Source organism: Haemaphysalis longicornis, unplaced genomic scaffold (assembly GCF_048455015.1).
Source record: "Haemaphysalis longicornis isolate Haplotype H1 unplaced genomic scaffold, Haemaphysalis longicornis Haplotype H1 scaffold_1, whole genome shotgun sequence".
Classification (NCBI taxonomy): Eukaryota; Metazoa; Arthropoda; class Arachnida; order Ixodida; family Ixodidae; genus Haemaphysalis; species Haemaphysalis longicornis.
The window spans coordinates 107,735,083-107,748,294 of NW_027526203.1; the positions used below are offsets into that span (position 1 = coordinate 107,735,083).

The 13,212-nt window shown below is 48.0% G+C and overlaps 1 protein-coding gene across 1 annotated transcript in view; it reads right to left on the bottom strand.

Annotated features, from left to right (window-relative positions):
• LOC144165275 (uncharacterized) overlaps positions 1 to 13,212 on the bottom strand; it is a 75,566-nt gene that overhangs the window by 44,715 nt on the left and 17,639 nt on the right. The gene's annotated exons all lie outside the window — the stretch shown is intronic.

Sequence of the window (13,212 nt, forward strand, 5' to 3'; positions counted from 1 at the left end):
TTCGCGACGGTGGCGCCCCGTGGGAGCTCCATGTAATGACGATGATGGTGAGGGTGATGGTGGGGCACATTTTGAAACAGTACATATCACAGGCCCATGTTTGGTTTCAAAACATTGAAGGGCGCACTGTATGGAATTGTCTGTGTAACGTCTCTACAAATATACAAAAGTATAAAACGCACGAGAGCTCAATAAATCATGTGGACTCCCTTCCTCCAACTGACTATTTCTCGTTGCGACTTCCAGCGTGTGCCAGAAATGTCAGCCTTGCGTTCAGAGTTCTCACATCACTTTTCTGTTGTCGCTACCCTTATGCTCTGTACAGAGGATTAGACAACCAAATAGAATTTCAAAAAACTGTTCGTACCGAACCGCTTGTTTGTTGTTGCTAAAACTTCGCCCAAAGATTGTACATTGAGGTACATTTTGTTTATCCCAAGAACAGAGATAGTACCTGGCAACTTACTTTGAAAACTAATGAAAGGTTTACTAGGGGCACTTAAGTCTGCTTAAGTGAATTTGATTCTAAAAATTCAGACAACGACACTTGGTTAATCGCCCAGGGGCTTTTTTCGGCAGCTGTCATTTTCACTCACCAATCCATCTCACGCAGTGATATGTGGTGATTGTGGGTGGGTGATTTGTCGTCGCGCTAAATTAAACTTTTTATTGCGCCATTTTGCCCCAGGGTATGAAAACCTAGCGGAAGCAATACACAGATTCGTTGAAACACATGGTGGATTGGTCCTGAGTCTATGAAGGCCACTGCCATCGTCACTGGCAAATCACCTGCAGGGGGTATGTCCCGTATTCCACGACCATTCGGAGCCGCGTTATAAGAAGCCACAGGTTCCTGTTAAGGCAACTTCACTGAACGAATCCAGAAAACAATGAGCGATGCCATTTCGCGGAATTTCGTGTTTTTTTTCTGGAAACGCCAGGTTGGACCAGTTACGAGGTGGTACAAAATGGTTACCGACTCTAGCATATGCGACAATTGTTTGGCAAATTTGTTGGTAAGCGCATCGCCGTACTTCATGCTAAACAAAATAAAATTCGACTTTCATGTAAAGCTGGAGGGCAAATGAAGAAGTGGTTGGCCGAGCAAAGTTTTCTTAAACAACCATTTATTTTCATGACACACCTTACATCTGCCCATAATCATTAGGATAAAGAACTGCTTTTGTTGGCAAACATTCTTTCCTTTGTTGGTCATATACGAAACCTCATGCAAGAATATGCAGTTCTGCTGGCAGCAACTTGGAAGTAAATAAAAAAATTAAAGCACGACGCATTACTTCTCTGGCGCAGACGATGAATAGCAAGTTCAGTGTTTAGCGGAATGTCATGAGGCCATGTTGGCTGAGATGTCTGACATCAGAGCGTCTTTATGATGCCAGCTACCGGCACAGTATGTTGGATGTGTAGCTTCTTTTGGTTCATATGTTGTGGAGGTCATTCTTGCAGTTACGAGGTTCATTATCATGACGGCGACGACAAAAATCACGTCGGTCGGCGACCGCAACAGCAAGTAACGTGAGATTTAAATGTTAGTATGGTCGTGCTCTCTTGATCCTAGTTCTGGTTACTGGCGCCCAAATGATTTCGTCTGACTCATGGGTTGTAAATGCAACAAATTTAGGACAACTACCTAAGAATTATCACATGCTGTATACCCGTTGACCAATGCTTTTTGCTGGCTCCCCATTCTTCCGTATCACATTGTTTCGCTCAGCAGGCGTAAGAATCACGACTTTGCTGCATCAGGACATGTCGTGCTCTCGTGCTTAAAAGGCACCATACTGGTATATTGGCTGAGTCGACAGACCACGCTCCGAAGCCAAAGGGACACGGTGGTTCCTCTGTATGCCCATATGCCTAGTGGTTCTCTAGCTTAATGTTACGGCTATTATATTGCACGATAAATTTTTTCGTTCCTTCTAGAGCACATACTTATTAGGGGGCAGCCCTTTGGCAGCCAGTACCAGGGCTTCGTAGGGGCGGCGTCTGTCTATGTGCGCGTAACCGAGTAAGGAAACGAAGCAGCGAAGGCAGAAAGAAAACAGAAAGGAGCGTCTGGCCAAGTCTGGCAAAGGATGACGAGGAGGGCGGCACGCACTGCAATGGCGTCATCTCTCTCACTGTCTCTCACACTCTCCATGCGTTGCCGCCAAGGAGCGCCCTCCCCCTGACACTATTCCCAGGCGCTGTTCCGGTCACCGCTAATACGAACCACGTGAAATTTGCGCGAAAAATTTAAACCTCGCAGCTCATCACCGCCGGCGGCGGTGATGAGCTGCGAGGTAACAGCAGAGTAGCGCGCGCCGCCTTGAGTTCGCTGAGTATAGAAATCATCAGTACATTTTTTAACGGTAGATAAATACATGTTTTAACGTTACAAAAGAGTCTTTTGGGTGTGCTGGTTGGACAGATTCACGAGATAAAATCGCCCTGAGTAAAATTAGAGATAAGTAGGACGTGACAAACAGGCGCCCACATGGGTGTCATGCCCCACTTCTCTGCTCTTTCCAGCTGCGCTCTGTGTGTGTGTGTGCGTGTGTGTGCGTGTGCGTGTTCGTGTGTGTGTGCGTGTGTGTGTGCGTGTGTGTGCGTGTGTGCGTGTGCGCATGCGTGTGCGTGTGCGTGTGTGCGTGCGTGTGCGTGTGTGTTTGCGTGTTTGTGTGTGTGTGCGTGCGTGCGTGCGTGCGTGTGTGCGTCAATTTCACGGGGAGCAAATGAGCCAGCTGGGAATTCGCGGCTTGCTCGAAATAGGAAGGCACTGATGTCTTAGCTAGGTCAGAGCAAATAGCGCGCAAAACACCCCGTGGGAATAAAACACCGCTTTGCGATAGTGCTCCCAATCACTTTCCCGTTACCAAGCCCGTCTAAAGAACGCAGTGACTGCCACAGGTGCAGTGAATACTGATAGGCGTGCATGATGATGATGATGGTTAGAGTTTTTTGGCGCAAGGCCAGCTGGGGCAAAGAGCGCCAAACAAAAGTATCTAAAATAAAATAGTGGCTACTAAAGCCAAAACATAAATAAAATCAATTAACGGCAATGGTGATGGCTGGTGTATAGGGCCAGATTTGATTATGCGTGATAGGAAATGAGGTTTAAAAAATTCACATCTGACAAGTACTCAAACACACGTTTAACGGAAAACATGGCATCGTCACCCAGAAACGGAGATGGATGTAGGGGAATATGTTGTCTGTAGAGTTCTCTGAAGTGTTTGTGTCGTGTTGTGTGAAGTGCCCTGCATGTGATTAGTATGTGCACCACGGATAGGGCCTCTCCGCACCTGCTTCACTGGGGTCTAGAAGATCCCGTCAGCAGATACGAGTGCGTCGCATGGGTGTGCCCTATCCGCAGCCTACCCAAGGCGACTTCCGTGTGTCTGTTGCGTGAGTCAGATGTGTACCGTCCCAAGTGTGGCTTTATTACATGTAGTTTGTTGTCTGTCTGTTCGTCCCAGTGTGTTTGCCATGTTATGCGCAGGTGTTGTCTTATGTGTGGCTTGAGGTCTGTGTAGGGTATCATTGTAATGTCTACAGTGTTCTTGAGTGCAGCAGCAGCTGCCCTCTCGTCTGCCAACTCGTTTCCAGCGATCCCAGCGTGTCCTGGGACTCAGCAGAGGACCAGCGCATGCTTTTGTGCATACACAGACATGATAGCGTTGAATACAAGATTAACAATGTGGTTTTTGGAGGGTTTGTGCGATGCCAGTGCGCGAACAACACTCAAAGAATCTGTGTAGATGATGGAATTGGGAATTTGAGTTTCAAGAATGTGTCGTACAATCAGTAAAATTCCATACGCTTCTGCTGAAAAAATTGTTGTGTGCACGCTCATGGTTCTGGCTGCATTGAAATTTGGACCATGAGCAGCGCACGACACCATAGTGGAGGTTTTAGAAGCGTCACTATAAATTCTGCACACGTGTATTTAAACTGCAAAGACAGAAAGTGCTGCAGTATTGCAGCTCGTGGTACACGATTTTTGTCAAGTCTCATAAAAGAAAGGTCGCACGACACAGGGCGAACTTGCCAAGGCGGTAAACTGTTAGAAAAGGATGACCTGCACACATCTGAAAACAAAGCACTGAGATCCGAGGCTCGCTCTCTCACTCTAAGTGAAAAGGGCCGAGGAACGGATGGGCGATTTACAAAGAGCAGAGATGTTGATGTATCGTTAAAGACAGGATAAAAAGGATGATTATTCAGCGACGAAATTTTAAAAGCATAAAGCAAGTCCATGTACGTTCGTTGGTTCTCAAGGCTCCACTTATCACACTCTACATAAAGACTCTCGGCAGGGCTAGTGCGAAAAACACCCGAGGCAAGACGAAGCCCCAAGTGTAGCACTGGGTCAAGCATTCGCAACGCTGTTTTAGTCGCCGACCCATATACCACACTGTCATAGTCTAAACGAGACACAACCAAAGCAGTATAGAGCCGTAGTAGGAGTTCTTTGTCGGAACCATACGATTGATGGGAGAGAACCTTAAATATATTCATTGTTTTGAGACATTTATTTTTAAGTTCCTTGATGTGTGGAATGAATGTGAGTTTGTGGTCAAACACAACACCTAAGAACTTGTGCTCCTTGTTCACAGGAAGCGACACGCCATTAAGAGTAATGTCTGGGTCCATATGGACCCCGCGCTTCCTGGAAAACATAACGCAGGAGCTTTTTACAGGATTCAATTTAAAACCATTCTTGTCTGCCCAGCCGGCAAGTTTCTTTACACCAAGCTGGACTTGACGTTCGCAGATTGACATATTGCATGATTTATAGGATATCTGCACGTCATCTACATACATGGAATAAGAGATTGTAGGTGGCAGTGCCTTACCAAGAGAGTTCATTTTTACTATGAAGAGAGTGCAGCTCAACACGCCACCTTGTGGCACACTATTTTCTTGCACGTGAACCTTTGAGAGTGCACCACCGACTCTTACTCGGAATGTTCTGTCTGACAAGTAACTGACAAGAGCGTTCAACATGTTACCCGAAACACCGAATGACTTGAGGTCACTAAGGATCCCATAACGCCAAGCGGTGTCGTATGCCTTCTCAAGGTCGAAAAACACAGTTAAACAATACTGCTTATGCGCGAAGGCATCCTTGATGTACGAGTCAAGAGATAACATGTGATCGTTCGTCGATCGCCCGACCCTGAAGCCTGCCTGGCAGCTCTCGAGAAGACCGCTGTACTCAAGGAAGTACACGAGCCTGCGATTTATCATCTTCTCGAAGAGCTTGCACAGGCAGCTCGTCAGGGCAATAGGACGGTAACTTGAGGGGGATGACGGGTCCTTTCCCTCCTTCAGGAAGGCTACAACTATAGCCTCCTTCCAAGAGTTTGGAATGTGCCCCGAAAGCCATATCTTGTTATATAGGTGTAAAAGTGTTAGAAGAGTGTCTGCGTGCAGGTGTTGTATCATTGTGTATGTGATGTTGTCTGGGCCTGGAGCTGAGGGTTTACACGTGCTCAAAGCAGCCCTCAGCTCATGCAGTGAAAACTCAGAGTTATAAGAAGATGTTGACCTATTGTGATTTAGTATAGGCTTCTTTTCGGCCGTTTGTTTGTGTTTCATGAAAGTGTTTGTGTAGTGTGCTGAACTGGACACGTGTTGGAAGTGTTGTGCGAGGGTGTCAGCCTGGTCTTGGAGTGTGTCCCCTGTTGTGCTGACCAGAGGCAGGCTGTGTGTTTGTTGTCCTCTGAGTTTGCGTATTCTTGTCCATACTTTCCGTGTGTCTGTGTAGGAGTTTATTGATGTTATGAAGGAACGCCAACTCTCTCGTTTTGCCTCACGACGCACACATTTTCCTAATGCCTTGGCCCGTTTGAACAAGAGGAGGTTTCCCGACGTGGGGTACCGACGAAGGATACCCCACGCCTTGTTCTGGGCCTCTCGCGCCGGCCTACAGTCCTCATTCCACCACGGCCTCCGCTGGTTGCGCGGGGCACCAGAGGCGTGGGGAATGGACTTTTCGGCGGCGTCGAGGATGTGCGCTGTGAGGAGTTGGGTAGCTTCTTCAACGTGTAGGTGTCCTATGGATGTGTGGTGTAGTTTGGATGTCTCTGTAAATGTATTCCAGTTAGCTCGTGCTTCATTGAACCTATTATGGGAAGATGAACTGCTTGGGCCTTTACCTGTATATGTAAGTGAGGTGGGGAAGTGGTCACTGCCATATGGGTCAGTTCCCACACCCCACTCGAGAAGAGGAAAGAGAACTGCGGAGCCAATAGCCAAGTCAAGAGATGAGTATGTGTTGTGTCCTATGTTATGATATGTAGGCTGTTTATTGTTGAAAAGGCATGCTCCAGAGGATGTAAGAAACCTTTCTATCAGGCGACCCCGGGCATCCGTACGAGAAGAGCCCCAAAGAGAATTGTGAGCATTAAGGTCGCCTGTTAGAATGTACGGTTCGGGCAGCTGGTCAACCAGTGCCTCGAAGTCAGAGCTCAAAAGTGTAACATCAGGAGGAATGTATATGGAGCATACCGTTATCAACCTATTAAATATTATTAAGCGTATTGCTACAGCCTCAAGGACGGTGTTCAAGGTGACAAGGTGGCATGCTAAGGATTTGCGGGCGATTATGGCCACACCGCCAGAAGAGTGTGTGCAGCCATCCCTGTCCTTTCTGTATACCAGGTTCTGTATACCAAGAAATTTGTGTGCTTAGAATTCAGATGTGTATCCTGGACACACATTAAACTTGGCTGATTGGCATGCAGAATCTCATATACGTCGTCAAGATTACTCAGAAGGCCTCGGCAGTTCCATTGAACAATGTTTTCTCTTCCCATTATTTAGTGTGAGAGCTACTGGAGTGTATATGTTTATGTGTCGTCTTTCGGGGCTGTGACTCTTGGATTAGGCTTTCTGGGCCTTTCTGTAGGTTTGGACGTCGAAGGCCGATCCTTGCGCTGCGTTGCAGGCAAGAATGGCACGACGTCCATCTCGTCGTCCGATGTCCTGGGTGTACCCGTCGAACCGGGCCCCCCGGACTTGGCCCCCCTTCGAGGGCCCTTCGTTTGACCCGCCACCGCCGCAGGTATCGGAGGCACCAGAAGTGGCACGGGTGGTGCGGTGGCGGTGGGAGCCGGTGCGGGGGTCGTGGTGTCCATGGCACTCTCCAACGCACTGGACGATGGGGAGGCAGGGATGGGAGCGGCACCGGTCCCGACGGAAGAGGTTGCCACCACAACCGCTGCTGGCTCAGCGAGAGGTGCGGAGGCGGGTTGGGCTGCCATAGGCAACCCAGGGGGGGGGGGGGCGGGGGCGGGACCAAGTCAGACTCGCGGTACTGGGTCCCCGCCGAAACCAGACGCCGCTCCGCCCCCCGGCGAGCTGCGTCGGCGTACCTGCCCAGAGGGAAGGAGGCGAACCTCTTCCGCGCCTCTGGGAAGGTGATGTTTTCGTTGACTTTCAAGGCAATGATCTGTTTTTCTTGTTTGAACTTTTCACAGCTCCTAGAATAGGCAGCATGTGGTCCTTGGCAGTTCGCACAGGTGAAGTTCTCGGATTTACAATTGTCAGTTAGATGATCATGTGCTTCACATTTTGCGCACGTCAATTTACCTGACAAGACGTTGTGCCGTGCCCAAACCGCTGACACTTGAAACAGTGGCGTGGGTTCGGCACGTAGGGTCGGATTGGACATCTCAAGAAACCTGCGTTCACCGACTCTGGAAGGTTTGAACGGTCAAGTGTCAAGATTATGTGCTTGGTAGGAATTATTTCATCATTTCGGCGTATGGTGATTCGCCTCACTGCTGTCACGCCCTGATCTCGGAGGCCCTCGAGCAGATCTGCTTCAGTCTCATTCATTAGATCCCGATCAGAGATCACGCCCTGGCAGCTATTGAGACTGCGATGGGGCGTGATCTTGATGTCGACATCTACCATGCGCGTTTGCTTGAGGAGGTTAGACGATTGCTGTTTGTTTTCTACTTCTATCAAAACTTCTCCCGTTGTGAGTTTCTTAGCCTTGCAGGACTTTCCGACAAGGCTTTCAAGATACTTGGAGATTAGAAACACGGACTGCGAAGTGATTTGTTTTGTCTTGTCAAGAGATTCCATGATCAGAAAGCGCGAAAAAGTATCGGGCTTTGGGAGAGGGCTTTGATACATTGAAAAGCAGGGAGACGGGGGTACTTTCTCCTTTGACCTTACCCTGGTAGTCAAAGAGGTCCCGGAGCTCCCTGCCTGGTAGACAGGCAGGGAGCCCATCGGCCGGAGCTTGACCAAGGCTCCGACGGCCACCGTTTACGGTTTCTACCCTTCACCTTTAAACACCTCGCCACGGTTGGACACGGCTTATGTTGGGAGCTCGGGGTCCGCGGTGTCGCTGCTCACCGTCACCATGAATACTCAAGGTGCCCCGTGCGGGGGATAGGCGTGCATGCGCTCTGCTGTAACATTGCAATTTCACGCACCTATTCTAAGCAGCGCCTTAACAAGGTTAATTACATCAACACTCAAGAAGGCGAAGGGCTGCTAACTTCTAAAACCAAAAAGCAAAGCACCTTAAGCTACAATGCTCACCGAAATACATGAGGAGTCATTGAATGCGTGTCAGCTAGGGTAACCTGAATCGATAATGTTACTAGGCCAATCGATCACTTTGCTATATCATGTTACACGAATCGGTTTGGATTTTTTTTACTTTAAACTTCCCAGAGAACATGATCTCGTGCCAAAAGACAAAAACTTTCCTTACCACACAATGCATGGTATCATCTAGCTCTTAAAATTTTTTCATCATATCCATTTTAGAATGTCGGTTGTTTTCAATAGTTAAAAAGGCACCTAACTATTCAGCTCAGAGTAAAAGTCGTAATCATGGAACCGAAATGGCTTGTGCAGACGGAATTGGCTTCTATAGGTGCGGATACTTAGAGCTCCTTTCCTTATACTAGAATGTACTTCACATTGGGTCGAACGACAAGTATATTACACAGAGACTGAAGCCATCTAGCAGCTTTGTTTAGATGAAAGCGTTATCCACCCGTAGTCCTCTACGCCCTTATGCGGGGGCAAAAGATGTCAGAATTTCAGAGGAATCACAAAAAAAGAACGAATTTCTGTTCCTTATTTCCCTTCCGGCCATGGAATAAGGTGTACATCTGGCGGTTTTTGTCTCGCAGAAACACCCAGTGAGCGAGCCAGCAGTGTACCGGTAAAGGATGCGGAAAATTCTCACGCGTACCAAATCGTTTGGCAGTTTGAGCCGATGTGGGCGCACTGCTCTTGGGAGTATATTCCCAAATCAAACCGGTTGTGGATTAAGTTCTGTAATAAAGTTTGATATTTTATTAGTACAGTGCCTAGAACTACTTGTGTCCGGTGAAAACAAGTCGCCACGTACAGAAACAAATAGCTCTGGCAGGCGCCATTCACCGCGGCCCGCCCTTGACACCTATAAACGCCGCACACCACGGACATCTTGTGCGAGGTGTTTTCATCTCGTTCATTCGAAGGAAGTAAGCATTCGTTGCAGGATGGAGGCTGATAACATGCTCGTTTTACGCGCTTTATTTCGATAAACGATGAAGTCCACCACCTTGCAGTGTTCATAGGACAGTCCGGATGACTCGTCGCATATCCGTGCTTACGTTCTCTCTGGGAATGGAGAGACGAAGGGTTTGCGTGACGATCCTTTTGCTGCTGCGATCGTCCTCTTCCTCCCGATCATTCTAGGTATTTTCTCCGCCTACTTTCCGGATGTCTGAAACAACCAACCGACGGATATTGAAGGGGTTTTTTCTCTGCTGTTCAGTGCTAACGGCGGCCGGTCATTCACAATTTTGTTGCGGGGAGGGTATTTGGGAGTTAAGGGGCCCGGTAACACTGCCATAAAAGCTGACACTTTATTTTACGCATGGAAGCACTTCCAAAAGCTGTAGTTATCGCCAGCAGAGAGCGGATTTAAGTGATTTGCTAGAGAGAGCACACACGCCTTCCAGTTCGACGTGTGATTTTGGGGTGATTTTTAATGCGGCTTTCGAATGTGGTTAATGGTGCAACGGAAAGGAAGCCCGCCAACAGATGGGACATCAGTCAAATGACGTCATTCGAGCCCAAGAAGTTCGTTAAGACCGAGAAAGACAAAAGAATCCGTGTAGCAAGTTTTGAAATTATCTCGTTAGGACAGAGTAGCAACATCTGGCTAATGTATTCTTGGCCCTCAGTCTGGGCCTGGGCCTGGGTAGCACGTTCTGGGTCTGGGTAGTACGTACTGAAGACCCTTCAGATTAAAAGAAAAACGGGAAAAACGTTTTGGAGGGTTCTTAGAAACCTACCCTATCTAAGCTAATGTTCACAAGAAATTTCTAATGAACAGAAGCGTGCAGACACTTCATAAGTAGCAGTGACTACATACTTAGTAGCAGTGACTACATAAACGGTCATACGATTACCTGACATAGCAGTCAGGTATTGCACCGAAAACACCGTGTTGACCACCCTGTACCTGTGCCACTAATTTTGTTTCGAGCTTGCATTCTATTTGCGGATGTGGAAAGATAACAAAATCTCCCGCCCAAGATTTCTCAAAGCCTGCGGAGGCATATCGTTTATGTCATTTGTTTCGCTGTTGTTCCCACTTGCGGTGCCAGTTGTGGCATGTGGCCGCGTATCTCACACGTCTTCGCCCCCTTTTAGAGACGCTGCGGCTGGGTATGGTATATTCCTTTTATCGGCGAGTCAATCCCAAGTTTTACGCCAGCTTTTATTTTGTATTTAAGGCCTGTATAACATTTCGTTACACAAAACGCTGTGATAAAACTTGAAGCCTTAGCGCAGCTCTCGGCACTAAACCTAAACTGGTGTGTATACAGGCAGCAAAGGGACTCTTAGAGGGGCCGTGTTTATAAAATACAATTGATTGATTTATTGTACGGTTTAGCGCGCCGGTGCAACGCAGGCGATGAGGCGCGCCGTAGTGGATGTATCCGGATTAATTTTGACTATCTGTGGATCTTTAACACACTCCGAAATCTTGTACACACAGGCGTTTTTGCTTTTTGCTACGATGAAAAGCGGCAGCCACGGCCGGAAATCTAACCCGCGTCCTCCTGCTCATTTATAAAATACAAGTTGAACCCCTTCGAAACGTTGCCTCATTGGAATAGCAGACGCAAGTAAGTAAACCGAAGCTGTAAGCTATATATTAAAGTGCAAAGTTACAGTTTACATGCTACTTTTTGGTAGCGGGTGCAACAAATACGTGCAGTGGTGGCGGCGGAGCAGCGTACGAGCTGGTTTTTTGTGTCGTGCCACTTCTCATGATAACTCATGGGGCGCCGATCTGCTATGTGAAATGGAATTCGTCGGCATAGGGGAGCTTTAGATTCCTGGCGTCCGGCAGAACAGCTGCGACACAAGGTTGACTGTGACTAACGAAAATGCACATGTCCGGAAACGCTACGTTTGTAAACCTACCCCCGGTGGGCAAAAAAGAAGGATGTCGATGATAGCTCGACACAGTGCGACGTTCGATCTGTGGCCATCCTACATGTCGACAAAGTGAGCCGTGAGGAAACGACGGCAGACACGCATCGCAGACGAGCAACTATAGTGTGTGGTCGCATTTCTCTTAGGGATCACAACTCATCTCTTCGTGCGTGTCCGCTTTGGTTTGTGTGTGAGTATTTGTGCCAGCATATACGCTAACCCAGCTCTCACCATCGTCGCGAACAGTGGGACTTGCAGAGTTTGTTTAAAGGGGACGACATTGACCATCCGGTTCTCTTGTGCATGCGGTTGCTCTCTTCGGATGCTCGATTAGACGACTTGCTTGTCGAGGGTAAAGGGTTGGGTTTCGCTGTAGGGGGCAGCTGGTAGGCTGCTTAATCTCAGCACCTGACCGACGTGAATCCCGGGCATAGTCCTCTGCTCCTATACTTGTTCACCTCCGTCGTCAGGCCGCTGTCAGCGCTTCAGTGCAAGATGCATTGCGCGTGCTCGTGTTCTATTTCGCTTAACGCGGAAGCTCCGTGTGAATGATCTGGCACTATGCCTTGTTTTTTAAAAGGAATTGTGTTAGTTATACGCGTCTAATCTTACGCGAGAAGTGACCGTCATCGTCGCCCTTGGCATGAACAGGACTGGAACCAAAATTGTCGCCGCTGTGAAGACAGAATGACAACTTTCTGTAAATACAAGAGCGACATATTATGTAGATAGGAGGTAACCTCACAGACCGTACGCTTTGTTTCAGTGTCGATTCGGTTTAAATGTATCGCCTTGTGTGAAAGAGAAATCAGGAGATATACGTGGTTTAACACGAGAAGCACTGTGCCTCCTTATTCTTAGCTCGCATATATGCAGCAACTATTCGCAAAATGGTACGTTATTTGTCTCATGGCTGTTTAAATGAGACGGCCGTCAAGTTCATTTGGTCGATTGCGTGTTTGTTTTCCACAACTGCTCCAACGGGGCAGTACCTCTTCGGAAAGGTTTGCCAAAGCGCAGTAGAGGGGCGCAACTTGATAGCAGATGCTCTCTGGACGCCACCTAAACAGTATAGCGTCCGAACTTTTATTTCTCACTTCCTTGGCTTTCATCGTAGTATCGGAGGCGCGTACATCGGACCCGCCTTTGGAACCTGTAGCGTAAACGATTATGTCCCCTTTACTAGCCATGCGAAGGAAGACATCAGTAAAAAAATTGCCGCAGCTTGCTCGAGTTAGGCAAAGCTGGAGAAAAAGCAGAGCTGGCGGCCCTTCTTCCTTCGTGAGAGACCTGGCTCCTGCACCTCACATGGATTTCCCAACTTGCCGCTGAAAGTTCTCTATGACTGGCTGGCCCGGATGGTTTTGTTCGTAGGCTTTCACATCTCTCCCAGAGTGGACCGCGTTATAACGCGCTAGAACCCGCAACAACCGGTTACGAGGACTCGGAATCTTAGCGCGAGCTCGGCGTCCGTGCATTGTATTTGTATATTATATTTGTATTCCTGTATTTGTATAGTTTGTCCAAACAGGCATCCCGGCATCGTGATCCTTACAAGACCAGTCAGCAGTCTGAACGCCAGTTGTACCAATAGTGTTCTTACGGGTCCCTTCAACCACTCTGCTACGTAAAAAAGCCCGTGTGAAGACAGGCACATATTGTTTCTGCGGTCGTTCTTTGTTACACGGTGCCCTACATTTGAAAAGAACAGTAAATATATTTGAAATGTCATGGTTG